The sequence below is a fragment of the Anomaloglossus baeobatrachus genome, chromosome 7 (assembly GCF_048569485.1).
Source record: "Anomaloglossus baeobatrachus isolate aAnoBae1 chromosome 7, aAnoBae1.hap1, whole genome shotgun sequence".
Taxonomy (NCBI): Eukaryota; Metazoa; Chordata; class Amphibia; order Anura; family Aromobatidae; genus Anomaloglossus; species Anomaloglossus baeobatrachus.
Window position 1 is genome coordinate 161,458,251 of NC_134359.1, and position 26,737 is coordinate 161,484,987.

General features: G+C 45.9%; 1 protein-coding gene across 5 annotated transcripts in view; it reads left to right on the forward strand.

Moving 5' to 3' along the window:
- Nucleotides 1-3,516: 3,516 nt before the first annotated feature.
- Nucleotides 3,517-26,737, forward strand: part of TRPM2 (transient receptor potential cation channel subfamily M member 2) — a 2,537,250-nt gene continuing 2,514,029 nt past the window's right edge. For 4 of the 5 annotated variants that reach the window (XM_075317785.1, XM_075317788.1, XM_075317787.1 and 1 more), the window contains exons 1-3: nucleotides 3,517-3,577; nucleotides 3,701-3,975; nucleotides 6,584-6,694. The gene's annotated coding sequence lies outside the window, so the exon portion shown is untranslated. The other variant, XM_075317786.1, reaches the window with a different exon arrangement.

The following is a 26,737-nucleotide window of genomic DNA, read 5'->3' on the forward strand; positions in this document are numbered from 1 at the left end:
CGCCACTGACTATCACATACTGATACTATGCCTAAGGGATTGCCTGGACTAGCTGCAGGTTAAAAATTGTCTACTACAGATGGAGAGGTGGGGTAGCTTTCTTGACAGCAGTGGTACGCCACTGACTATCACACACTGATATATTGCCCAATGGATTGCCTGGACTAGCTTCAGTTAAAAATTGGCTACTATAGATGGAGAGGTGGGGTAGCTTTCTTAACAGCAGTGGTACGCCACTGACTATCACACACTGATAATATGTCCAAGGGATTGCCTGGACTAGCTGCAGTTAAAAATTGGCTACTACAGATGGAGAGGTGGGGTAGCTTTCTTGACAGCAGTGGTATGCCACTGACTATCACACACTGATACAATGCCCAAGGGATTGCCTGGAATAGCTGCAGTTAAAAATTGGCTACTACAGATGGAGAGGTGGGGTAGCTTTCTTGACAGCAGTGCTACGCCACTGACTATCACACACTGATACTATGCCCAATGGATTGCCTGGACTAGCTTCAGTTAAAAATTGGTTACTACAGATGGAGAGGTGGGGTAGCTTTCTTGACAGCAGTGGTACGCCACTGACTATCACACACTAATACTATGCCCAAGGGATTGTCTGGACTAGCTGCAGTTAAAAATTGGCTACTACAGATGGAGAGGTGGGGTAGCTTTCTTGACAGCAGTGGAAAGCCACTGACTATCACACACTGATAATATGTCCAAGGGATTGCCTGGACTAGCTGCAGTTAAAAATTGGCTACTACAGATGGAGAGGTGTGGTAGCTTTTTTTTACAGCAGTGGTACGCCACTGACTATCACACACTGATACAATGCCCAAGGGATTGCCTGGAATAGCTGCAGTTAAAAATTGGCTACTACAGATGGAGAGGTGGGGTAGCTTTCTTGACAGCAGTGGTACGCCACTGACTATCACACACTGATACTATGCCCAAGGGATTGCCTGGACTGGCTGCAGTTAAAAATTGGCTACTACAGATGGAGAGGTGGGGTAGCTTTCTTGACAGCAGTGGTACACCACTGACTCTCACACACTGATACTATGCCCAAGGGATTGCCTGGACTAGCTGCAGTTAAAAATTGGCTACTACAGATGGAGAGGTGGGGTAGCTTTCTTGGCAGCAGTGGTACGCCACTGACTATCACACACTAATACTATGCCTAAGGGATTGTCTGGACTAGCTGCAGTTAAAAATTGGCTATTACAGATGGAGAGGTGGGATAGCTTTCTTGACAGCAGTGGTACGCCACTGACTATCACACACTGATACTATGCCTAAGGGATTGCCTGGACTAGCTGCAGGTTAAAAATTGGCTACTACAGATGGAGAGGTGGGGTAGCTTTCTTGACAGCAGTGGTACGCCACTGACTATCACACACTAATACTATGCCCAAGGGATTGTCTGGACTAGCTGCAGTTAAAAATTGGCTATTACAGATGGAGAGGTGGGGTAGCTTTCTTGACAGCAGTTGGACGCCACTGACTATCACACACTGATACATTGCCCAATGGATTGCCTGGACTAGCTTCAGTTAAAAATTGGCTACTACAGATGGAGAGATGGGGTAGCTTTCTTGACAGCAGTGGAACGCCACTGACTATCACACACTAATACTATGCCTAAGGGATTGTCTGGACTAGCTGCAGTTAAAAATTGGCTATTACAGATGGAGAGGTGGGATAGCTTTCTTGACAGCAGTGGTACGCCACTGACTATCACACACTGATACATTGCCCAGTGGATTGCCTGGACTAGCTTCAGTTAAAAATTGGCTACTACAGATGGAGAGATGGGGTAGCTTTCTTGACAGCAGTGGAACGCCACTGACTATCACACACTGATAATATGTCCAAGGGATTGCCTGGACTAGCTGCAGTTAAAAATTGGCTACTACAGATGGAGAGGTGTGGTAGCTTTTTTTACAGCAGTGGTACACCACTGGCTATCACACACTGATACTATGCCCAAGGGATTGCCTGGACTAGCTGCAGTTAAAAATTGGCTACTACAGATGGAGAGGTGGGGTAGCTTTCCTGACAGCAGTGGTACACCACTGACTAACACAAACTGATACTATGCCCAAGGGATTGCCTGGACTAGCTGCAGTTAAAAATTGGCTACTACGGATGGAGAGGTGGAGTAGTTTTCTTGACAGCAGTCTTGCGCCACTAACTATCACACACTGATACTATGCCCAAGGGATTGCCTGGACTAGCTGCAGTTAAAAATTGGCTACCACAGATGGAGAGGTGGGGTAGCTTTCTTGACAGCAGTGCTACGCCACTATCACACACTGTTACTATGCCCAAAGGAATTGTCTGAGCTGATTTGGACAGATGCTGTGAAAAACACCTGCACAGTGCTGGTGCAGACATGCCTAGCAAAAATTGCTATGAACTGCTCTAATCTAGCCTTGAATAGGGCTAAAATTATAACTAGTCCCTACTCCCTAAACTGATGTCTCAATTTCACTTCGTAGCGCCCACAGCAGCAGCAGCAGTGGGAGCGGTGACTGACACACAACCGCAGCACTGAGATAATGGCAGCGATGGGGAAAATGGCCAGGTCTTATAGGGCAAGGACATGTGACATACACAGCCAATGACACATGCCATTACTTGTCTGCCAAAAATGCACTTTGCTGTGTGTGTGCCTGTGATTGGCTTACAGCCTGGCCTGCCCCACTGGAAAAAAAAATGACGATCGCCATTCTTTTAGCACTCAGCAGCACTGATCTCAATTCCGTCCCCCCCGCACACTACCCGCTGAATTTGGATAATATTATTATTAACATTGAATGACAGTATTACTGTGAAAAGCCAGCTAGTAACTATCTACGCTTTTGGAGATCGAAATGTTATCGAACGGTAATTCAAACTGTCGAACTTGAAGCTAATCGTTCGAGTTCGTCGAACAACTCGAACATCGACAAAAACAGGTCGAAATTGAGATTGGCGAACAGTTTGATTAGAACACCGCTCATCTCTAAGAGAGAGACCTGCGTTCTGTTTTTCAAAAAAGCGAATTGGTTTGAGAGCTGTTCTGGTGACTATGTAAAAGCCGCGTGCTGCTCTGAGCACGTTATTCCAAGACTCCAGAAATGCAGTCACACACCTTCTACAGGCTGTGCCCATACAGTTTCTGCCTTTTTCCATCCATTTCAGCCTTTTCCTCAGTCACCACAACTCACCGTTAGGTCCACCGTGAAATTATGCGGGTTTCCCATAGACTTACATTGGGCGTTGAATATTCACGAATACGCAGATAGAGGCAACCTATTTGTCAGATATTCATTGAAGCCAATATTTTGGTATTCGATCATCCCTAACAATATTCTATAGGTTTTAAAAGTTGAAAATAATTAGCATTTTTAGTTTTCTCTTTTATGGTGAGCTATATAATATACTGATGTGTTGAAATTCTAAGAGCTCTTCAGAGAGGCTGTGTTTATTAAGTCATTTGTGATTTGGCTGCTCCTTTAAGCCATTGCACTGTCATTGGATCCTACAGAACAGCAGCAATGAGGCTGCATATCTGACTCAGTGCAGCAAGGTCAGCAGGAAACGCATTAACATTCTTATAATAGCTCGCAGTTAATGCATATAGACCGTGTTCCAGATTGCCCGTCACTATTAGTCCTACATATGTAATCTCATGTTATTTTATTCTCCACAGTTTCCAGTGCAGCTGCTTCAATGATCGGATCTACTGCAGTGTGTGATGCTTCTGGACTCCTGCCAAAACCATCCCTAAAATGCTGAATTTTTAAGAACATCTGTGCTAATACTTCTGAGAAGTACTTTCTGTCGCATTAATACTTTTTTCCATTTTGCAAAGAACCCTTGCAAAACAAACAAAAAGAATCACGTGGTGTTCTTTAAATTTGGGCTTGACAAATGTGGCTCATTTGTGCTGCAACTTTGATGACAGAGGACTGAGAAGTTAAAAAGGTAGGACTTTCATCATTTATATATATATAGTTTTACAGATGTGTTGACTGTGTTCTAAGAAATAACAAAACTGTGTGGATGTTCTTTTCTGTACATCTAATGTAGTCATTATGCAGATTAGGCTGACAGATCAATTTACATTCAAGGGTTTTCATTTTGTTCAACATTTAAACTTTTTTATGTTATCGTACATTCTAGTCTGATATACACAGTACGAGCTAAGATTAAGCAAATAAACATATCTCTGCATATTTTACATCTCTTATATGATTAAAACCAGTTATTGGTAAACAGTTTGCATTAGTCGGTATTTCCATTAAAGGGTTATTCCCATCTCCTAAAGTAATGACCCCCACTGTTCTGAGAATGAAGGGCTGCAGCTTTTATTTAGCCCTCCATCTTTTTCTATTCTCAGGGTATCTTTCAAGTAACATAAAGGAGTTTTATAGATTTAAATACATTTTAGTTTAGACTTAAATAATGAGAACCATCAACCAGTTCAGGACTAGGCCATTTTACCCTATTCCTGACGAGGTACATTTTCAAGTTTCATCACATATGAATTTTTATCAACTTTACATTTTCTGGTTCTGATATAGAAATAATTTTTTCCTTTTTTTTTCCATGATAGATGGAACTTTTGGGGGTTGTTCCATGAACAAAATACATTTTAATCAATAGGTCTTGGAATAATACGGTGTTCCTGTGCTGAGATAATCTTATACATGTGTCCCTGCTATGTACTGTGCAATGGCCGTGTCTGACCGTACAGGGACATGGTCTGATCATTCCTCATCTCCTGGGCAGGGATAGGGGGGGCGCTAAAAAGAGTATACACACAGGACAGCATGGGGTAGCAGCTGACATTTTTAACAGCAATTGTGGAACTTAATATTTCAAGAGCTATTGATTAAAATGTACTTTGTTGTGGAACAACCCCTTTGAGTGTTATTTCATTTTTATATTCCTTTTATTTTTGCTAATATTGTGGGAAAATATAAAGAAAGTTAATTTTTTGGGAACACAAAAGATTAATAAAAAGACTGCTAAACACATTTTAAATCTCATTCCCATTTCTATATATTGAACTTTATTTTTTTTAGTTTTCTTTTATGTACACGTTTTTTCTAATTTATTTGTGCTTTTTTCTTTTTTGTTTTCTTTTATTTAACACACTAAGCCTGCCATAAGGTCTGAAAAGACCTTTGAGGGACATTTTAACATATTATTTTTATTGCTTATTTCCCCTGTCACTGGGGTGTTATATTCACTCCCAGTAACAGGGGAAAATCACCTCCTGCCTGCCTGCAAAGCTGACTAAGTGCCCTTTGACCAGCAGCTCTTATTCTTTCTCTACACTGAGCAATAAAATAACCCCTGGGTTCCGAGGATAAAGCACTGTAAATCTGTAGGCAAACCACTGGTTTATCACTGTATATGCACAGATTTAAAGGCTAAACATGGTAAAAAATCCATATGAGTTGATCAGGCAAAATTCAAATTTGCCTTATTGCTTGGCTTTTTCTAGGAATTTGATTTGCAGAGACGTTATTTTCTGCAAATTAAATGTCCCTTATTATGCTCTGGAGCCTCCGCAGATGCTTGAACGTGATTAAAGAAAGATGTGAAAATTAAAAAAAATACTTTACTTCTCAACATTTCGGTCTTTCTGCTCCTTGGCGTCATTCATCTTGTTTTCATTACAATTCATCACCACTGCTTGTGTTGATTTCATTGTTTTCTTCATGCTGGACTGGAACTTTTAGCTCTAATGATACCCTGGACACTACTACACATGCAAGGTCACAAATCATATCATGACATCATGACTTAGTGCAGAATCGTCCCGGGCCTCATTAAAACCAGAAGTCTTAGACTGCTTAAAGTGAAGATGCCATGAGAACTAGATAGGAGACTGGAAAGGGGAGCAGTAATATAAATATTAGTATTTTTCTGACCTTTTGATGACCTTTTACGGTTCAGGAAAATTAGTCCAATGTAGATGTTTGTGACATTCGAATAGATTAAATTCCATATATAATCTCTTATCTCTAGAAATAAATGATGTTTATCTTTTCTGCCTTGTGTTCGACAATCTGCACAGCAACAATATCTTGTGCAGTGAATTGTTGTTTTAGAACTTCAGTGTAGAATATAGTGTGGACCACCTAGACATTTTCAGATTATGGTAGTTCAGATGTAAATAAGTTCTCTTTTTGTTGGCCTACTGTCCATTTACCCCACATTAGTGGTTCCCTTCAGTTTTTACTTATTTCCTGCAGCAGTAAGGTGCCATACATTATTCATATGACTACATACATACACATACTACAAACTACACACATACATACATACTACATACATACTACATACATATGCTAAGGCCTGACACTGGCCACAGGTGTAAGAGAAGCAAGTATAGCAATGTGACCTTAGGAAAGTGTTTGGTCATGTACCGGTACTGCAGGTGACACATTCTTTTCAACCGATTCTTCTTGTGGCTACATTTTAAATTCATAATGAAACCATTATATAAAAATCTGTTTTCTTCCTCTTTCTTCAACATCCGAACATTGTTCTGCATGTATCCTGACACTTCCAATGAAAGGAAAAATGTACACTTTGTAAAGTAAAAGATTGAGGAGCAGACTCAGCGAGGATACAAACAAAGGACTGGAATAGTGGTGGAAGAATCCTTAGAATCAAAGAAAAAAAACAGGTAATTGTGAGAACCTTATCAGGCATCTTGAAAACCAGTTTCTATAATGGTTTCTATGGGTAAAATTCTGAAGAAATGTTCTGCAATTTTGTTTTTAATACATCAATATATTTCAATATGTTTACATTTTTACCATTCCAATCAATGCATAAAAACAAACATTTTTTTTCCACTCAAAGTTTTCAATCTGTATTGTCCTTTTCTTCATATCAATCATTTTTTTAATTTTAACAGACACATTACTGCTTATGTCACCCTAGGTTTCCAAGATGGACTGTAATGAGCATATATCTATGTGAACAAAGGCGTGCATTTCTCCCATGTGAGCTAAAACTTGTAAGCACAGAATGTACTGTGCCATGGCTATGGGAGCAAAGTACACAATGGTGCAAAGATTAGTGATGACTCTGAGCGAGTACCAAAAAGCTCGGGTGCTCGAGGCCTGGGCCGAGCATCCCAAGATACTCATGTACTCGGCCAGAGCACCGAGCCCAATGTTATCCTATGGCAGACCCGAGTATTTTTATGAAATGACCCCCCGGCAGCATGTAGAAACCCTAAAAATGTCACAAAAGTCTCAGAAGAGTGCTCAAATGACATGGAAACAGCATGGGGAAGACCCCTTGAAGCATTTATCACTCAAAAGTCACAGCTGTGAACAATCTTATTCCGAGTTTTATGCCATTTTTACGGACTCACCAGAAAACCTTCCAAAATGACACCAAAATGAATTTTCATGGCGGAAATGTTAAGGGCACATACCCAATAGTGAGATAGAGCTGGTGTATGTTACTTTTTGAGATTATATGAAAGATTATACGTGAAAACATTGTGTGGCACTCCGATGTCCCTGAGAAGAGACGTACATGAAGGCCTCTTGAATCTAATGTGCCCATTTTGAGGAAGTTCAAGTGAGTCTTTGTAGTATTTTCCTTTGCCAGGGCAATCCAAAATTGTGAGGTTCACCAATTCCCCTGCATACAGACGTGCATGATGGCCTGTAAAACTGAAGTGTCCATTGTAAGGAAGTGGGTCTATTGTAGTATAGCCCTTTGGCAGGGTAGCCAAAAATTGGGAAGCTCCACATTGTCCCTGGATAGAGACGTGCATGATGGCCTGTAAACCTGAACTGCCCATTGTAAGGAAGTGGGTCTATTGTAGTATAGCCCTTTGGCAGGGCAGCCAAAAAATTGGGAAGCTCCACATTGTCCCTGGATAGAGATGTGCATGAGGGCCTGTAAACCTGAAGTGCCCATTGTAAGGAAGTGGGTCTATTGTAGTATAGCCCTTTGGCAGGGCAGCCAAAAATTGGGAAGCTCCACATTGGCCCTGGATAGAGACGTGCATGAGGGCCTGTAAACCTGAAGTGCCCACTGTAAGGAAGTGGGTGTATTGTAGTATAGCCCTTTGGCAGGGCAGCCAAAAATTGGGAAGCTCCACATTGTCCCTGGATAGAGACGTGCATGATGGCCTCAAAACATTGTTCCCATTGCAAAGAAGCGGGTCTCCTGTCGTTGTAATGCCCATTCTGAAAGAATGGGCGAAACAATTTACCACTGGGGGTATACCTGAAACAACGGCCTAACTATTGTAACGGTCATCATGGTGGCGCATGAGGAGAAGGAGGAGCAGTCCAGCGATTAGCCAAAGTCCAGAAGTGTGTACCCATGGGTGAGTGGAGGTACATGGCAAATTCCCGTTACAAAATTTAAATTCCGCTCTCACTTGCTGGTGGTGTGGTGAAGTCTGGCCCAATCCAACCCTTGTTCATCTTGATCAGAGTCAGCCTGTCAGCATTTCAGTTGACAGGCGGGTGCGTTTATCTGTAATGATTCCACCTGCGGCACTAAAAACACGCTCTGACAAAACGCTAGCGGCAGGGCAGGCCAGGACTTCCAAGGCGTAGAGAGCCAATTCATGCCACGTGTCCAGCTTGGATACCCAATAATTGTAAGGCACAGAGGAATGTCGGAGTACAGTTGTTCGATCTGCAAGGTACTCCTTGAGCATCTGGGCAAACTTAGGATTTCTTGTGGCACTACCCCGCACCTCAGGGGCTGTGGTACGTGAGGGGCTGAGTAAACTGTCCCACATCTTAAAGACTGTTCCCCTACCTCTGGCGGATTGGACTTGTGCCCCTCTCGTCTGTACGCCTTGGTTGTCCACTGATTTCTGATCTATGCCACTAGCGTTTTGTGAGGGGAATGCTTTGCCTACTTCCGTGACTATGGCCTTCCGGAACTGCTGCAATTTGGCTGACCTCTCCTCCTCGGGAATAAGAGACATAAAGTTCTCCTTGTAGCGTGCGTCTAACAGCCTTACCAACCAGTAATGATTGTCGGCCAAGATGTTCTTAACGCGAGGGTCACGAGACAGGCAGCTTACCATAAAGTCAGCCATGTGCGCCAGACTCTTAACAGCCAGGACTTCAGTAGCCTGACCAACACGATGACTGAACATGCTGTCCTCCTCCTCCTCCTCCTCATCTACCCTGTCCTCTGGCCAGCCACGCTCAACCGAGGATATGACTGGTGTGCATGTCATATCCTCAATTTGGCCGGAGAGTTGCTCCATGTCTTCATACTCCTCCTTGTCATAGTCCTCCACTGCACGTTGTGATGAGACGAGGCTGGGCTGTGTGTTATCACCCACACCCACTACTGTTTCTTGCTCCAACTCATTGCGCTCCGCCTGCAATGCATCATGTTTGTTTTTGAGCAGAGACCGTTTTAGAAGGCAGAGAAGCTGTATGGTGACGCTAATAATGGCGTCATCGCCGCTCACCATCTTGGTGGAGTCCTCAAAGTTTTCGAGGATGGTACATAGGTCAGACATCCATCTCCACTCCTCAGGTGTTATGTGTGGAGTTTGACCCATTTCCCGCCGGCTTAGGTGATGCAGATACTCAACAACTGCCCTCTTCTGCTCACATATCCTGACCAACATTTGCAGATTTGAATTCCAACGCATGGGGACATCACACACCAGTCTGTGAGCCGGAAGATGCAAACGGCGCTGAAAGCCGGCAAGGCCGGCTGAAGCAGTAGGTGACTTTCGAAAATGTGCAGACAGGCGGCGAACTTTTACCAGCAGATCAGACAGCTCTCGGAATGACTTTAGAAACCACTGAACCACGAGGTTGAGCACATGGGCCACGCATGGAACATGTGTCAGCTGGCCTCGCCTCAAAGCCGCCACCAGGTTCCGGCCATTGTCACACACGACCTTTCCTGGCTTTAGGTTCAGAGGTGTGAGCCAGTGATCTGCCTGCTGTTTCAGAGCTGTCCACACCTCTTCTGCATTGTGGGGTTTGTCACCTATACAGATTAGCTTCAGCACAGCCTGTTGCCGCTTCGCCGAGGCAGTGCTGCAGTGCTTCCAGCTTGGGACTGGTGTGGAGGGTAAAGTGGATGAGGATGCGCAGGAGGAGGAGGAGGCTGAGGAGCATGACATTCCGGAGCTGTAGAGTGTGGGTGAAACCCTGACTGAGGTAGGGCCTGCAAACCTTGGTGTGGGAAGGACGTGTTCCGTCCCTCGCTCAGACTGGGTCCCAGCTTCCACAATATTAACCCAGTGTGCCGTCAACGAGATGTAGCGGCCTTGCCCACAAGCACTTGTCCACGTGTCTGTGGTTAGGTGGACTTTGGCTGAAACAGCGTTGTTCAGGGCACGTATGATGTTTTGTGACACGTGGTTATGCAATGCGGGGACGGTACACTGGGAGAAATAGTGGCGGCTGGGGACCGAGTAACGTGGGACAGCTGCCACCATCAGGTCACGGAATGCTTCTGTCTCCACCAGCCTAAAAGGCAACATTTCCAGCGCAAGCAGTTGCAAAATGTTAGCATTTAGAAGTGTGGCATGTGGGGCATTGGCAGTGTATTTGCGCCTGCATTCAAAAGTTTGCTGAATGGATAACTGAACGCTGCGCTGGGACAAGGACGTGCTTGATGATGGTGTTATTTCTGCATGGGCAACTGCAGGTGCAGGGCCGGAGGAGGCTTGTTCGCGGGCATTATTGACAGGGGATTGGCTCGCATGCACAACAAGCGAAGACGTAGCAGTGACATCAGCAAGCACTGCTCCTCAACTCTGTTGTACATCCCACAAAGTCGGGTGCTTGGCTGACATGTGCCTGATCATGCTGGTGGTGGTCAGGCTGCTAGTTTTAGTACCCCTGCTGATGCTGGCATGGCAGGTGTTGCAAATGGCCTTTTTAGAATCATCTGGAGCCAACTTAAAAAACTGCCAGACTCGGGAAGACCTAACATTTGTACAGGCACCTTGTGTCGTGTTGTTGTTCCGGGGAACGGTTGCCTGACTTCTGCCTGGGGCCACCACTCTGCTTCTTACTGCCTGTTGGGATGCTACGCCTCCCTCCCCCTGTGCACTGCTGTCCTCGCTCTGCATATCCTCCTGCCAGGTTGGGTCAGTTACTGGATCATCCACCACGTCGTCTTCCTCTTCCGCACCCTGCTCCTCCTCCTGACTTCATGACAATTGTGTCTCATCATCATCCACCCCTTGTTGAGACACGTTGCCAACTTCGTGAGAACGTGGCTGCTCAAATATTTGGGCATTTGTACATACGATCTCGTCATGACCCACTTCAACAGGAGCTGGCGAGAGGCCAGAATGTGCGAATAGAAACATGAACAGCTCTTCCGAGTGTCCAAGTGTGGGATCAGTAATGTCCGTGGACGTGTACTCGGCCTGGTGGTAGGAAGGAGGATCAGGTTCTGAAATGTGCGGTGCAGTATCACGGCTACTGACACTTGACCGTGTGGAAGACAGAGTGTTTGTGGTGGTGCCAATCTGACTGGAAGCATTATCCGCTATCCAACTAACAACCTGTTGACACTGGTCTTGGTTCAAGAGCGGTGTACTGCTGCGGTCCCCAAGAATTTGGGACAGGACGTGCGAGCAAGTAGATGTGGCCCTTTGTTGTGGCGAAATTAGAGCTTGCACACGACCTCGGCCTCTGCCTGCACCACCATCACGTACACTTCCTTGTTCGTTGCCAACGCCCTTGCGCATTTTGCAATGCTGTGCTGACGTGTATTCACTAGACTTGTGCGTTATATCCAAGTTTGTGCAAAATGCACACAAGTGCACCTGTACGCTGCCACCGACAGGCACACACGTGCGGTTTTTAAATGCAAGCACGGACGCACTAAGAACCTAACAGGTTTTTAGGAGTGACAATTACTGAGAAGTTTGACACTATCAGAGACTGCTGACGTCTATTATTCACTAGACTTGTGCGTTATATTCTAATTTGTGCAAAACGCACACAAGTGCACCTGTACGCTGCCACCGACAGGCACACACGTGCGGTTTTTAAATGCAAGCACGGACGCACTAAGAACCTAACAGGTTTTTAGGAGCGACAATTACTCAGAAGTTTGACACTATCAGACACTGCTGACGTGTATTATTCACTAGATTTGTGCGTTATATACTAGTTTGTGCAAAACGCACACAAGTGCACCTGTACGCTGCCACCGACAGGCACACACGTGCGGTTTTTACATGCAAGCACGGACGCACTAAGAAAATAACAGGTTTTTAGGGGCGACAATTACTGAGAAGTTTGACACTATCAGACACTGCTGACGTGTATTATTCACTAGACTTGTGCGTTATATACTAGTTTGTGCAAAACGCACACAAGTGCACCTGTACGCTGCCACAGACAGGCACACACGTGCGGTTTTTAAATGCACGCACGGACGCACTAAGAACCTAACAGCTTTTTAGGAGCGACAATTACTGAGAAGTCTGACACTATCAGGACTGTTTTAGACTGAGTACACCAGCCCCAGATATGATGAAGGCTGGTATACGGTCACCACTAGGAATGGCTATATACCCTGCCTGCCTGACTGTATACAGCTACAATAGTCCTGAGAAGGACTCTTCTGGTCACTAGCCTGTATTCCGACCTGGCTATACCCTGCCTGCCCTGCCTGTATACAGCAACAATAGTCCTGAGAAGGACTCTTCTCCTGTACTCCGACCTGACTATACCCTTCCTGCCTGAATACAACTACAATAGTCCTGAGAAGGACTTCTGGTCACACTGTTTGCAGCCCTGCTACGGAAATAACTATAAAGGGCCGCAAACTTTTCCCTGAAGCAGCAACACTCTCCCTGCGCTGATTGTCTGGATGGCTGTGTGCAGAGCACAGCGCGCCCGCCGGTATAAAGGCTCGGTCACGCTGTGCGGGCCGGCCAATCACTGCAATTCTACAACTAACAGGGTTGTGGCATTGCAGTGGTCTGCCAGCCAATCCCTGCATGTGGGCTGGCTCTCAAAAGAGCGCCAACATGCAGGGATGAAGACCACGAGTACAGCACGAGTATCGCGAGATTACTCGGTACCCGCCGAGTAGCCTGAGTACAGTGATACTCGTGCGAGTACCGAGTAGTGACAAGCATACTCGCTCATCACTAGCAAAGATGAATAGAAGAAGGATAGAACAAGTTTCCTTAGATTTTGCATCTCAGTCTAAACAGCACTAAATAAATTGTAGCTTGGAGGATGCTTTTAAGCGTTCTTATTTTTGTATGCATGTGTTGGAACCTGTACATAAAACACATATGCTGATATTAAAAATTATACAAACTACAAAAACATTCATTTAAAATTGCATTTTATTTTGTACCCAGTGATGTAACTAGAATCTGATGGGAACCGGTGCAGAGTTTGAGCCTGCCACACCCCACATATGTTCATCAGATATATGGGCTATTGTAGCATTCTAAATCCTATAAATACATACAAGTTGCCCCCTCCCCCTTCATTGTGTAGTAATGCCCCCCATCCTGTACTAATGTCCCCCATCCTGGGTCACTTCCTGATAAATATGTCCTATATTCTGGTAAATATGTCCACATCATGGACCCATCCTGGTATATGTTCAAACCATGGCCCCTCCTAGTGTAGGACCCCATAATGGCTATATTCGGGTATATAAGATCCCATCCTGGTATGTATATCCCCATCATGACCACATCAGTGTCCGATTCTGGTGTATGACCCCATAATGCCTATATTCAGGTATATATTTCCCCATTTGTTATATGTGCCCATAATAGCCCCATCCTGGTGTAGGACCCTGATCATGGATATAACCTGGTATATATGGCCCCATCCTGGCATATATGTCACCATCATGGCCCATCCTGGTATATCTGGCCCCATCCTGGTATATGTTGCCCCATTATGGCCCCTTCCTGGTATATATAGCCCCATCCTGGTATGTGTCCCAAGCAGGTCCCTCCCCATCCTGCTATATTGCCCCCTTCCTGGTATATAGCCCTCCATACTGGTATATAGCTCCTCATCCTAGTATTTAGTCACCTCATCTTGGTATCTAATCACCTCATCCTGGTATATAGCCACCTCATTCGGCTGTATAGCCACCTCATCCTGGTATATAGCCCTCCATTTTGGTATATAGCCCCTCACTACGCCACACAGTAAAAAATAAGTAAACATTTGTACTCCCATTCCCTGCGCTCCCCCCGGCGTCCTCCTGCGATGCTGGCATTGCCCCCTTCCTGGTATATAGCCCTCCATACTGGTATATAGCTCCTCATCCTAGTATTTAGTCACCTCATCTTGGTATATAATCACCTCATCCTGGTATATAGCCACCTCATTCGGCTTTATAGCCACCTAATCCTGCTATATAGCCCTCTATACTGGTATATAGACCTCTGATCCTGGTATATAGTCACCTCATCCTGGTATATAGTCACCTTATCGTGGGATATAGCCACCTCATCCTGCTATATAGCCACCTCATCCTGGTATATAGCCCTCCATTTTGGTATATAGCCCCTCACCACGCCACACAGTAAAAAATAAGTAAACAATTGTACTCCCATTCCCTGCGCTCCCCCCGGAGTCCTCCTGCGATGCTGGCATGCCGGCAAGTGACCAGTATGTAAGCAGCACAGTGCATGACGTCACTGTCATGCACGTCAATTTACAACACTGGCAGCTGTCAGCATATTCTCTGCTCCCCATGGCCTGGATTGTGTGCATGGGGAGTAGTGAATATTCATGGCCTTAATTGGCGGCCGGCACATCGCAGTGCAGGGACCCGACAGGTCTTTATGCTGCGATGTATTTCAGCTGGATGCCTGCCCGCAGACATATATCCTTCTGAATCAGGGACTGGGCAGGCAGGATCCTGCATCCCTGGGCCCGGTCGCAGTGGCGATCTCTGCGACCGTGGTCGTTACGCCCCTGTTAGTACCTATCAATATTATTATTAATTTATTTGTAATGCACTCTTATTTCCATTGGGCTGGCCATGTAAAAAAGGGAGGGATTACATCTAAAAGACATAAGTAAACAGACTATGTGACAGGTACAGGGGAAGAGAGGTGCCATTTTGTGTTCATCTATTAGGTTATTAAGCTCTGTGGTTAGGTACTATCAGTTTCACTGGACAACAATTTTTTTTCGAAAGTTTTGCTACCTTTAAAATTTTAGATGATTATGATAAACCCATTCAAGCTCACCAGAAATATCACTTCTGTATCACATAAAAATTTTGGTAAACATGAGATAAAGTTTTAATGATTATGAATCATTTAAATGTTATCTGAGGACTTGTGCAACTGAGCCAAAAGTCTTTTCCTGCAGATTTTTGTTTGTAATATCAAAAACTGGCTAACAAGTTAAGATAAGGGAGGAATCCAAAATTATATTTTAACAAACAGAAATTTTTTTAAAATGTACAATTTTATTTGTTATACTTAAAACAAACATTGAGTGAATGTACAACGAAAAAAACACTTCAGAAAAAGTAACCAGTAGGATCAATAAAGGTGAGATGAGCAAGGGTGTGATGATGTACCTAAAAGGGCCCTACTATTGCCCCTATGGTCTTATTCTACCTTGTCGTGCTGGTCGGCGCCCTAATAAAGTGCAAATGGCGCCCCCGGTCACCCTTGGAGACTCTAATGAGTCCCTAAACTGAGTCCTACCAACAAACAATGTTATCCACAAATACTAAGTCTGACCAAGTGTTTAAGTACCCACGCTCAAGAAATGATAACAACAAATATATCCACTAGCAACATACTATGCTGAATCCTGATAGATCCAGCATGAAAAACCCATTGAAACCGCTAGGGCTACTGGTGTGCACCATAGTGCCCAGCATGGATGGAAGGGGTGTATCCACACCCTCTAGGGACATCTATACCCCAGCCAGGCCTCCTGATGAACCTGAAACATAGCAGAAACGCATTGAGGCCGTTTCTTGGATGATTGCATCTTCAAGGGAAGTTTTTTATGGCTTTTCTCTTTGTTTATATTCTGACCTTTAGCTTTTGTTTTGCAACCCTTTTTTGGGGTTCCCACTTTCATCCCTGCTGGGCACTTTGGTGCACACCAGTAGCCCTAGTGGTTTGAATGGGTTTTTCATGCTAAATCTATCAGGATTCAGCATAGTATGTTGCTAGTGGAATATATTTGTTATCATTTCTAGAGCGTGGTTACTTATACCATTGGTCAGTCTTAGTATTTGTGGATAACATTGTTTGTTGGTAGGACTCAGTTTAGGGACTCATTAGGGCCTCCGAGGGTGAGTCTTCGGTGAGCTGGGGTGCAATTTGCACTTTCTTAGGGTGCTGACCTCCGCGGCAAGGTAAGATGAGATCTTAGGGGCAATGGTAGGGCCCTTTTAGGTACATCATCACACCCTTGCTAATCTCACCTCTGTCAATCCTTCCGGTTACTTTTTTAGGGAGTGTTTTTTTCTTTGTACATTCACTCAGTGTTTTTTTAAGTATAACAAATAAAATTGTGCATTTTAGGAATGTTTCAGTTTGTTAAAATATAGATTTTTGTTTGTACTCAATATCTGGTGCATTACGCATTAGTGTCCAGCAATTCAGCTAGCATTGATGTATTCCAGTAGCCTTGATAATGCTTTTCCATCATGGCAATATCTTGGTCACTGACTCCATTATGATTTTTAGGGAAGAATTTCAAATGGAGAAAATTAATTCTCAATGACATGTTGCTCTTTAATGTAGTTTAGTGTTCGATAGTTGTCTAGAAATTTCTTGGAAACATCCTTGAATGATTTCCAAGCAATTTTCTCGGGCTCCATCAGCTCTTCAAAGAGCTTGTCATTCATGATAAGAAAAAGAAAGATGATTGCATGTCAGCTCACCTTGTCCACCTATTATGTCTTGGTCTTCTCAATCTGCATGGAAAAACTTTGGTAGGGTGTATACAATTGCAGAAATAAAAAGTTAAAAATCCAGTGATGGATGAAGACCGTCTCACAATGTAGAAATAGATTAATAAAACTTTACATTTATTTTGTCAATAAAAATTGCAAGTGTGGCGCCCCTGCAACTTCAGGCACCACAGGGTCTTGCACCCACATTAGGGTGTAGAACTCATCCTGGGTCTAAGGAAGATCGATGCCGGCTTACAAATACACAAACATACAGTCAATGGGTTGCCCTCCCCAATGGGGACCAGGCCAGGGTCGGATCACAGTATGGGGTCACTACAGCGGTGGATTTAGAAGCAACCACCAGGGGGAGTCAGGAGCACACAGTGGGAAGAGCAGGTTGACCTAGTGAGAGTAGTGAACCAGCCAGTAGCAGCGGCTGTGGGCAACAGCTCAGAACACACAACCCAACTACAACAAAGAGTTCAGCTTCAGACACAAAGCAAAGCGGAAGTGCCACGCGCAGCTCTGTGGGCCAAGGCGTTCAACACAGTCACTGGGGAGAAGCAGGGCAGCTGCTTCCACAGGACTGGCACTGTTGGGATACAGAATTCTAGGGCAGGCATACTTCACATTGTCTACCAACTCTGCAAAGGTCGCGGGTAGAGTTGAGTGATGTTTGAGTCGAACGGTTTGCCAATTTCATGTTCGAGTGATTTTGTGGGGTGTTCGAGTCGTTCGTCGAACTCGAACAATTTGCTTAAAGTTCAGCAGTTTGAGTTACGTTCGAGAACGGTTCGATCACCAAAAGCGTGGCGTTTCACAGTAAGTATGTGCGCACGTTGCGTATCTGCATGCCTCCTACGTCCCCAGCACAATCCCTCTCTCTTTCCTACTCACCGATCACTGGCGTTTCGCTGCACGGATGTCACAAATCTCCGGCGGCTTTTCCTCTTTTGAAAATGGCTGCCGCTTCATTATTCAATCAGGTATTCTGAGCCTTCCCTGCCCACCGGCGCCCATGATTGGTTGCAGTCAGACATGCCTCCACGATGAGTGACAGCTGGCTCACTGCAACCAATCACAGCCGCTGGTAGGTGGGTCTATATCATGCAGTAAAATAAATAAATAAATAATTTAAAAAAAAAAAAAATGTGGTTCCCCCCAATTTTGATACTAGCCAGGATAAAGCCACACGGCTGGAGGCTGGTATTGTCAGGATGGAGAGCGCCACGTTATGGGGAGCCCACCACCCTAACAATATCACCCAGCAGCTGCCCGGAATTGCCATATCCATTAGATGCGACAGTCCCGGGACTCTACCCAGCTCTTCCCGAATTGCCCTTGTGCATTGGCAATCGAGGTAATAACGGTGTTAATCTTGACAAGCATCTCCCGAAGACACCTTCCATGATTAACCTGTAAGTAAAAGTAAAGAAACACACACAGCGAAAAATCCTTTATTTGGAACAAAAGACAAAAAACACCTCATTTACCTCTTTATTATTCCCCAAACAACAATCCAGGTCTGAAGTAATCCACACAACACTGTCAGCTCTGCTACATGAAGATGACAGGGAGCCCCGTAGAACATGAGTGATCTGTGTCCTCTCCACGCAGCACCTGAAGTGAGCCGCACTGTCACCGGGGACTTCACTCTGCAATGTAGAGGTCAAGATAACCAAATCTTCCTATGTTTCTCATTAGAGGCAGTGGCTCATTGGTTAGAGCTACTGACTAAGAAGCATTAGCTCACGAGTTCAAGTTCCGCACCAGTAAAGAATTTAATTTATTTTAAATTATAATTACTATTTATTTATAATTATAATTTAATTTAATTTAATTATGCACTGAGGGGAAGAGCCGGACATCAGCTGTGAGCCGCAGGCCACACCTCTAAAATCGGAGCAGTTCACGGAATGAAGCTGCATTGCTCTCTCCTCTCTCTCTTGTTCTCTCTCTCTTGTTCTCTCTCTCTCTTTCTCTCTCTTTCTCTCTCTCTCTTACTCTTTCTCCCTCTCTTTTTTCTCTCTCTTCTCACTCTCTTCTCTCTCTCTTCTCTCTCTTGTTCTCTCTCTTCTCTCTCTTGTTCTCTCTCTCTCTTTCTCTCTTTTTCTCTCTCTTTCTCTCTCTTTCTCTCTCTCTCTTCTCTCTCTTCTCTCTCTCCCCTCACTCTCTTCTCTCTCTCCCCTCACTCTTCTCTCTCTCTCTCTCTTCTCTCTCTCTTTTTCTCTCTTCTCTGTCTCTCTCCCCCCTCTCTCTTCTCTCTCCTCTCTCTTCTCTCTCTCCTCGCTCTTCTCACTCTTCTCGTTCTCTCTCTTCTCTCTCTCTTGTCTCTCTCTCCTCTCTCTTCTCTCTCTCTTGTCTCTCTCTTCTCTCTCTTCTCTCCTCTTTTCTCTCTCTTCTCTCTCTCCCCTCACTCTTCTCTCTCTCTCTCTCTTCTCTCTCTCTTTTTCTCTCTTCTCTGTCTCTCTTCTCTCCCCTCTCTCTTCTCTCTCCTCTCTCTTCTCTCTCTCCTCGCTCTTCTCACTCTTCTCGTTCTCTCTCTTCTCTCTCTTCTCTCTCTCTTGTCTCTCTCTTCTCTCTCTCCTCTCTCTTCTCTCTCTTTCTCTCTCTTTCTCTCTCTCTCTCTTCTCTCTCTTCTCTCTCTCCCCTCACTCTCTTCTCTCTCTCTCTCTCCCCTCACTCTTCTCTCTCTCTCTCTCTTCTCTCTCTCTTTTTCTCTCTTCTCTGTCTCTCTTCTCTCCCCTCTCTCTTCTCTCTCCTCTCTCTTCTCTCTCTCCTCGCTCTTCTCACTCTTCTCGTTCTCTCTCTTCTCTCTCTCTTGTCTCTCTCTCCTCTCTCTTTCTCTCTCTTTCTCTCTCTCTCTCTTCTCTCTCTTCTCTCTCTCCCCTCACTCTCTTCTCTCTCTCCCCTCACTCTTCTCTCTCTCTCTTCTCTCTCTCTTTTTCTCTCTTCTCTGTCTCTCTTCTCTCCCCTCTCTCTTCTCTCTCCTCTCTCTTCTCTCTCTCCTCGCTCTTCTCACTCTTCTCGTTCTCTCTCTTCTCTCTCTCTTGTCTCTCTCTTCTCTCTCTCCTCTCTCTCTTCTCTCTCTTCTCTCCTCTTCTCTCTCTCTCTCTCGCTATCTCCTCTCTCTCTTCTCTCCTCTTCCCTCCTCTTCTCTCCTCTTCTCTCTTCTTCTCTCTCTCTTCTCTCTCTCCTCTCTTCTCTCTCTCCCTATCTCTTCTCTTTTCTCTCTCTTTTCTCTCTCTTAGACCGGGCGATGATTAGCTGATGCGGTCACCTGACGGAATCAGCTGACACTATAAGACGAGCGGTGAGGCCGGCTTTTTACCGCCCGGCTGGCTAAAGTATCAGCTGCTGCTGTCGGACAGGAGTCTGCACAGAAGTGTGTAGTTTTTTTTTTTGCACTGATGCATCAGCTGATTGTATAAAAGTTGTTTATACAATCAGCTGCTGTGTCATGTGATTCAGGCCCTTGAACCTGACACATCATCTGATCGCTTTGCCTTCCAGCAAACCGATCAGATGATATTGGATCCGGATTGGATGGCGCGGGACCCTTGACCCAGGATTACTGCGGAGGGGGGTTCTTTATTTCAATAAAGATGGAGTCACTAATTGTGTTGTCTTTTTTTCAAATAAAAATATTTTTCTGTGTTTTGTGTTTATTTTTATCTGTACTAGAAATTCATGGTGGCCATGTCTAATATTGGCATGACACCATGAATTTCGGGCTTAGGGCCAGTTGATAATATACAGCTAGCCCTAACCCCATTATTACCCAGCGAGCCACCCGTCACCAGGGCAGCTGGAAGAGTTGGATACAGCACCAGAAGATGGCGCTTCTATGAAAGCGTCATTTTCTGGGGCGGCTGAGGACTGCAATTCGCAGCAGGGGTGCCCAGAAAGCTTGGGCACCCTGCGCTGTGGATTCCAATCCCTGAGCCTTGTAGTTCTGCAGCTGCTGTCTGCTGTCTGTCTGTATGGAGAAGAGCAGACAGCAGCTGCAGAACTACAAGGCTCAACATGCTCAATTCACTAGTGTATGTAGGAGAGCAGACAGCAGCTGCAGAACTACAAGGCTCAGCATACTCCATCCAGGACTGTATGCAGGAGTTTTTTGCCCCCCAAATATTACGTGGGCTTTGCCATATTTTTGCATGCTAGCCAGGTAAAGCAGGTAGGTACGGCTGCCCCCAACCCCCAGCTGCCTATTTGTACCCGACTGGGAACTAAAAAAATAGGGAAGCCCTTTTTTTAATTATTTCATGAATTTTATGAAATAATTAAAAAAAAAAAATCGACATGGGCTTCGCCCCATTTTTGTGTCCGGTCAGGTACAACTAGGCAGCTGGGGATTTGAATCCGCAGTACAGGTTGGCCCGAGCTTTCTGGGCCCCTCTGCTGTGAATTGTAGTCCGCAGCCGCCCTAGAAAATTGCACTTTCATAGAAGCGCCATTACCTGGCGCTGTATCCAGCTCTTCCAACAGCCCTGAAGCCGGATGGCTTGCTGGTAATAATGGGTTAATACTAGCTTTGTTTTACTAGCTAGTATTAAGCCAGAGATTCTTAATGTCAGGCAAGTTTGACCCAGCCATTAAGAGTCTGCAAGAAAGGGTTAAAAAAAAGACACCACACAGAGAAAAAATACCTTAATAGAAATAAATACACAGACACACTTAGAGACTCCATGTTTATTACTCCCTCTCATCCCTCCACGATCCTGGTCTTCTGTCTTCTTTCTCCTTCAACCCATGCAGCTCTGCTTCATCAGACAGCACTGCATGGGAGGAACACGCTGTGCTCCGCGTGCAGTCTAATCACTCAGTGAGAGTGAGCAGAGGCTGCGGGCTATAAGCGGTGATGTCACCGCTGACAGGCGGTTACTATAGCAACGGTGCTCCGATCAAGTGATTCCCGGTGCCGCAATTCACCGGCTGTGGCATTTAGTCCTTGCATGTGGGCTGACTCTGTAAAGAGCGCTCATATGCAGGAACAGGGAAGCCGACCATGTGCCAGAGCATCTCGCCGGTACACGGAGATGCACAAACAAGCACCGCGTACCAGAGAGATGCACTGACAGGACCTATCATGACGTCTAGCCATGTGACCAGTCTGTAGCCAATGAGATAATACACACGTGACTGGTCACATGCTATTTTGACGTCACGGAAGATTCTATCATTAGTGCTGGTTACCGGGAGGACGCAGCGATTATCGGAAGGAAAAGCGGCGGGAGACAGAGTGCAGGACGCGTCGCGGGGACCTTTAAGTGTAATGGCAATGTTTATTAACTGTATGTGTACATGTATAATGTGTTTTTCTGTGTTTGAGTTTGCCTGCCAATGTTTTCAATGGGGTTCGAAGGGGTCCGTCGAACGTTCGATGAACGTTCGCCGAACGGAGCCTCTGTTCGACGAACCGAACTCGAACTCTAGGGGGGTGGCTCATCTCTAGTCGTGGGGAACGCCTACGAAAAGTCACCGGACCGGTCCCATAAGTCTGTAGAAATAGTACATAAACTGTGTGCAGAATTATTAGGCATATGAGTATTTTGATCACATGGTACTTTTTATACATGCTGTCCTACTCCAAGCTGTATAGGCTTGAGAGTAGAGATGAGCGAACCGGTCCCGGTTCGGCTCGAGGCCGGTTCGCCGAACGGAGGTCCCGTTCGAGTATGGCTCGTCGAACGTTCGACGAACCGAACTCGAACTGCATAGGAAACAATGGCAGGCAATCACAAACACAGAAAAACGCCTAGAAAACACCCTCAAAGGTGTCCAAAAGGTCACAAACAACTCACAACACAACACAAACACATGGGAAAGTGACAAGGACATATACTTATGCAAAAACAAAAGAGCTGGACAAAGAAAAAGAGGAGGAGACACAGATATAGGCATGGCACGCCTTTCTAAAGTCATGTAAAACACCGCAAGCTGACTCCAAGCGGAGCCTCCCTTTTTTCCAAAAATTGGGCCCCACACACACCCACCCCTTCAGTGGCAGCAGTTGTGCCACAGTTGTACACTTCACAGCTAGATTTGCATCAAGCACATTCAAAAATACGCCATAATTAACCGTCCCCAGGATGACACCGGGGTAGGTAGATAAAGTCTTTGCTGACCCATGACTTGTTCATCTTGGCTTCTTTTAAAAACAATGTAAGCAAGGGTTACTCCAAGCGGAGTCTCCCTTTTTTCCAAAAATTGGGCCCCACACACACCCACCCCTTAAGTGGCAGCAGTTGTGCCCCAGTTGTACACTTCACAGCTAGATTTGCATCAAGCACATTCAAAAATACGCCATAATTAACCGTCCCCAGCATGACACCGGGGTAGGTAGATAAAGTCTTTGCTGACCCATGACTTGTTCATCTTGGCTTCTTTTAAAAACAAAGTAAGCAAGGGTTACTCCAAGCGGAGTCTCCCTTTTTTCCAAAAATTGGGCCCCACACACACCCACCCCTTAAGTGGCAGCAGTTGTGCCCCAGTTGTACACTTCACAGCTAGATTTGCATCAAGCACATTCAAAAATACGCCATAATTAACCGTCCCCAGCATGACACCGGGGTAGGTAGATAAAGTCTTTGCTGACCCATGACTTGTTCATCTTGGCTTCTTTTAAAAACAATGTAAGCAAGGGTTACTCCAAGCAGAGTCTCCCTTTTTTTCCAAAAATTGTGCCCCACACACACCCACCCATTCAGTGGCAGCACTTGTGCCCTAGTTGTACACTTCACAGCTAGATTTGCATCAAGCACATTCCAAATCCACAAGCATTTACTCTCCCCAGGATAACACAGGGGTTGTAAATTCCTTCTGGATCCATGACTTGTTCATTTTGATGAACGTCAGTCTGTCCACATTGTCACTAGACAGACGCGTGCGCTTATCTGTCAGCACACACCCAGCAGCACTGAAGACACGTTCAGAGACAACGCTGGCAGCTGGACACGACAAAATCTCCAAGGCGTAAGTTGATAGCTCTGGCCATTTTTCTAGGTTTGAAGCCCAAAAGGAGCAAGGCTCCAGTTGCACAGTCATGGCATCGATGTTCATTTGGAGATACTCCTGTATCATCCTCTCCAGCCGTTGACTATGTGTCAGACTTGTTGTCTCTGGTGGCCTTGCAAAGGAGGGTCTAAAAAAATTATGAAAAGATTCCATAAAATTGCTGTTACCAGCACCAGATACGGTCCTACTGGTACGTGTAGACTGTTGAAGATGACGAGACCGTCCCATGTTTGTCAAGTTACAACTGGGAGATTCACTCCCTGCACCTGCACGGTTGTTTGGTGGAAAAGCGGATCTAAGATCGAGTAACAGCTTCTGCTGATACTCCTGCATACGTGCGTCCCTTTCTATGGCTGGAATTATGTCACAAAATTTGGACTTGTACCGGGGATCTAATAGTGTGGCAAGCCAGTAGTCATCATCACTTCTAATTTTGACAATACGAGGGTCATGTTGGAGGTAGTGCAACAAGAAGGCACTCATGTGTCTTGCGCAGCCATGCGGACCAAGTCCACGCTGTGTTTGTGGCATAGAGGTGCTAACCGTTCTTTCTTCCTCTGACATCTCCCCCCAACCTCTTTCAACTGAAATTTGACCAAGGTCTCCCTCATCTGCTGAGTCTTCCATGTCCATGGACAGTTCGTCCTCCATTTCTTCATGTCCTCCTGCACCTTCCTCAACATCTCGCCTGCTACCATGCGCCCTTGTTGATCCCTGTCCCCCATGCTCCCATGCCTGGCGCCTTGGTGATGATGAACGTCTGGACCTTGGTGATGTTGTTGTCCCTTGCGCATATGAATCCTCCTGTAGTTCATCCCCTTCCTGTTGTCCCACCCCCTGACTCCGAATAGTGTTTAGCGTGTGTTCCAGCATGTAAATGACTGGAATCGTCATGCTGATAATGGCATCAGCGCTAAACATATTCGTCGCCATGTCGAAACTGTGCAGAAGGGTGCATAGGTCCTTGATCTGAGACCACTCCATCAGGGTGATCTGCCCCACCTCTGCATCTCGTTGGCCCAGGCTATACGTCATGACGTATTGCACCAGGGCACGGCGGTGCTGCCACAGTCGCTGTAACATGTGGAGAGTTGAATTCCAGCCTGTCGCCACATCGCATTTCAGGCGATGAACCGGCAGGCCGAAAGACTTCTGGAGCGATGCAAGTCGCTCAGCTGCGGCGCTTGAACGGCGGAAGTGAGCAGACAGTTTTCGTGCCCTGTTCAGAAGGCCATCTAGGCCGGGATACTGTGTTAAAAATTGCTGCACGACAAGGTTCAACACGTGAGCCATACAAGGTACGTGTGTCACCTTGCCCAGGCAAAGGGCCGCACCCAGGTTTGCAGCATTGTCGCACACGGCCTTACCAGGCTGCAGGTTCAGTGGAGACAACCATTTATTAAACTCGGACCGCAGAGCTGACCACAACTCCTCAGCTGTGTGACTCTTATTCCCAAGACATGTCAAGCTAAAGACTGCCTGATGCTGTTGCGCTCTGCTGCCAGCATAGTAATGAGGGGTGCGTGATTCCTTCTGCGCAGTGAGAACGCTGGTGGCCTGACCAGGCAGGCTTGGGGCGGAGGTGGAGGACCCAGATGAGGTGGAGGATGCAGAAGCAGTGGCGGAACTTGGACAGACAGAGGATTGACACACAAGTCGTGGGGACGGCAAAACTTGTGCAGCAGACCCTTCACCATCTATCACCATAGTTACCCAGTGCCCAGTCAGCGACATGTAACGTCCCTGTCCATGCTTACTGGTCCAAGTATCGGTGGTGAAATGCACCCGTTCACACACAGAGTTTCTCAATGAAGCGGTGATGTTGTGTGCGACATGCTGGTGTAGCGCGGGCACACCTTTCTTAGAGAAGTAGTGGCGACTAGGCATCTGGTACTGGGGCACAGCGACAGACATAAGGTCTCTAAAATCCTGTGTGTCCACTAGGCGGAAAGGCAGCATTTCGGTAGCCAACAGCTTACAGAGGGATAGAGTCAACCTCTTAGCTTTGTCATGGGTCGCAGGAAGTGGCCTTTTATTTGACCACATCTGAGGGACAGAGATCTGGCTGCTGTGTGTAGACGGTGTTGAGTAGGGTGTCCCTGGAAAAATGCAGGTTTGTGAGGAAAGTGCAGGCGGAGACATGATGTTGCCTTCATCCAAAGTTGGTGCTATCGATGTCTGAGAGAGCTGTACACACTCACTTGTTTCCCCTTCCAAAACAACTGACGACCTACCAAGCAAACTGCCTGTTGCGGTTACAGTGGTGGAAGTTGTGGGTGGAAAAACAGGTGTGACAGCTGTCCCCACAGTCCTAGAAGATGACGAGCGCGCGGATGCACTGGAAGGGGCAGGCGGTGGATGGTTCGCTCCGCTAGGCCGCATTGCAGCACGGTGAGCTTCCCACCGGGCCATATGATATTTATTCATGTGACGATTCATGGAAGAAGTTGTCAAACTGCTGAGGTTTTGACCTCTACTAAGAGAACCATGACAAATTTTACAGATCACATAATTTGGGCGATCTTTTTCTATGTCAAAAAAGGACCAGGCTAGGCAAGGCTTAGAGGCCATGCGACCTGTTGATCCACCCCGAATAATGCTCAGAGGCAGAGTGGTGGCTGAGGATGCAGTTGTAGACGTGCTACCAGTGCTCCGACTCTGTCCAGGAAGGCGCAAGGTAACTTCGTCGTCGGTTGCATCCTCCTCCACCGCCTCTGTTGACCTCCTCGAGTGCCTGACTGGGGGTTGACAGTAGGTGGGATCTAGAACTTCATCATCAATTGTTGTGTTTGCACTCCCCTCCCCCTCA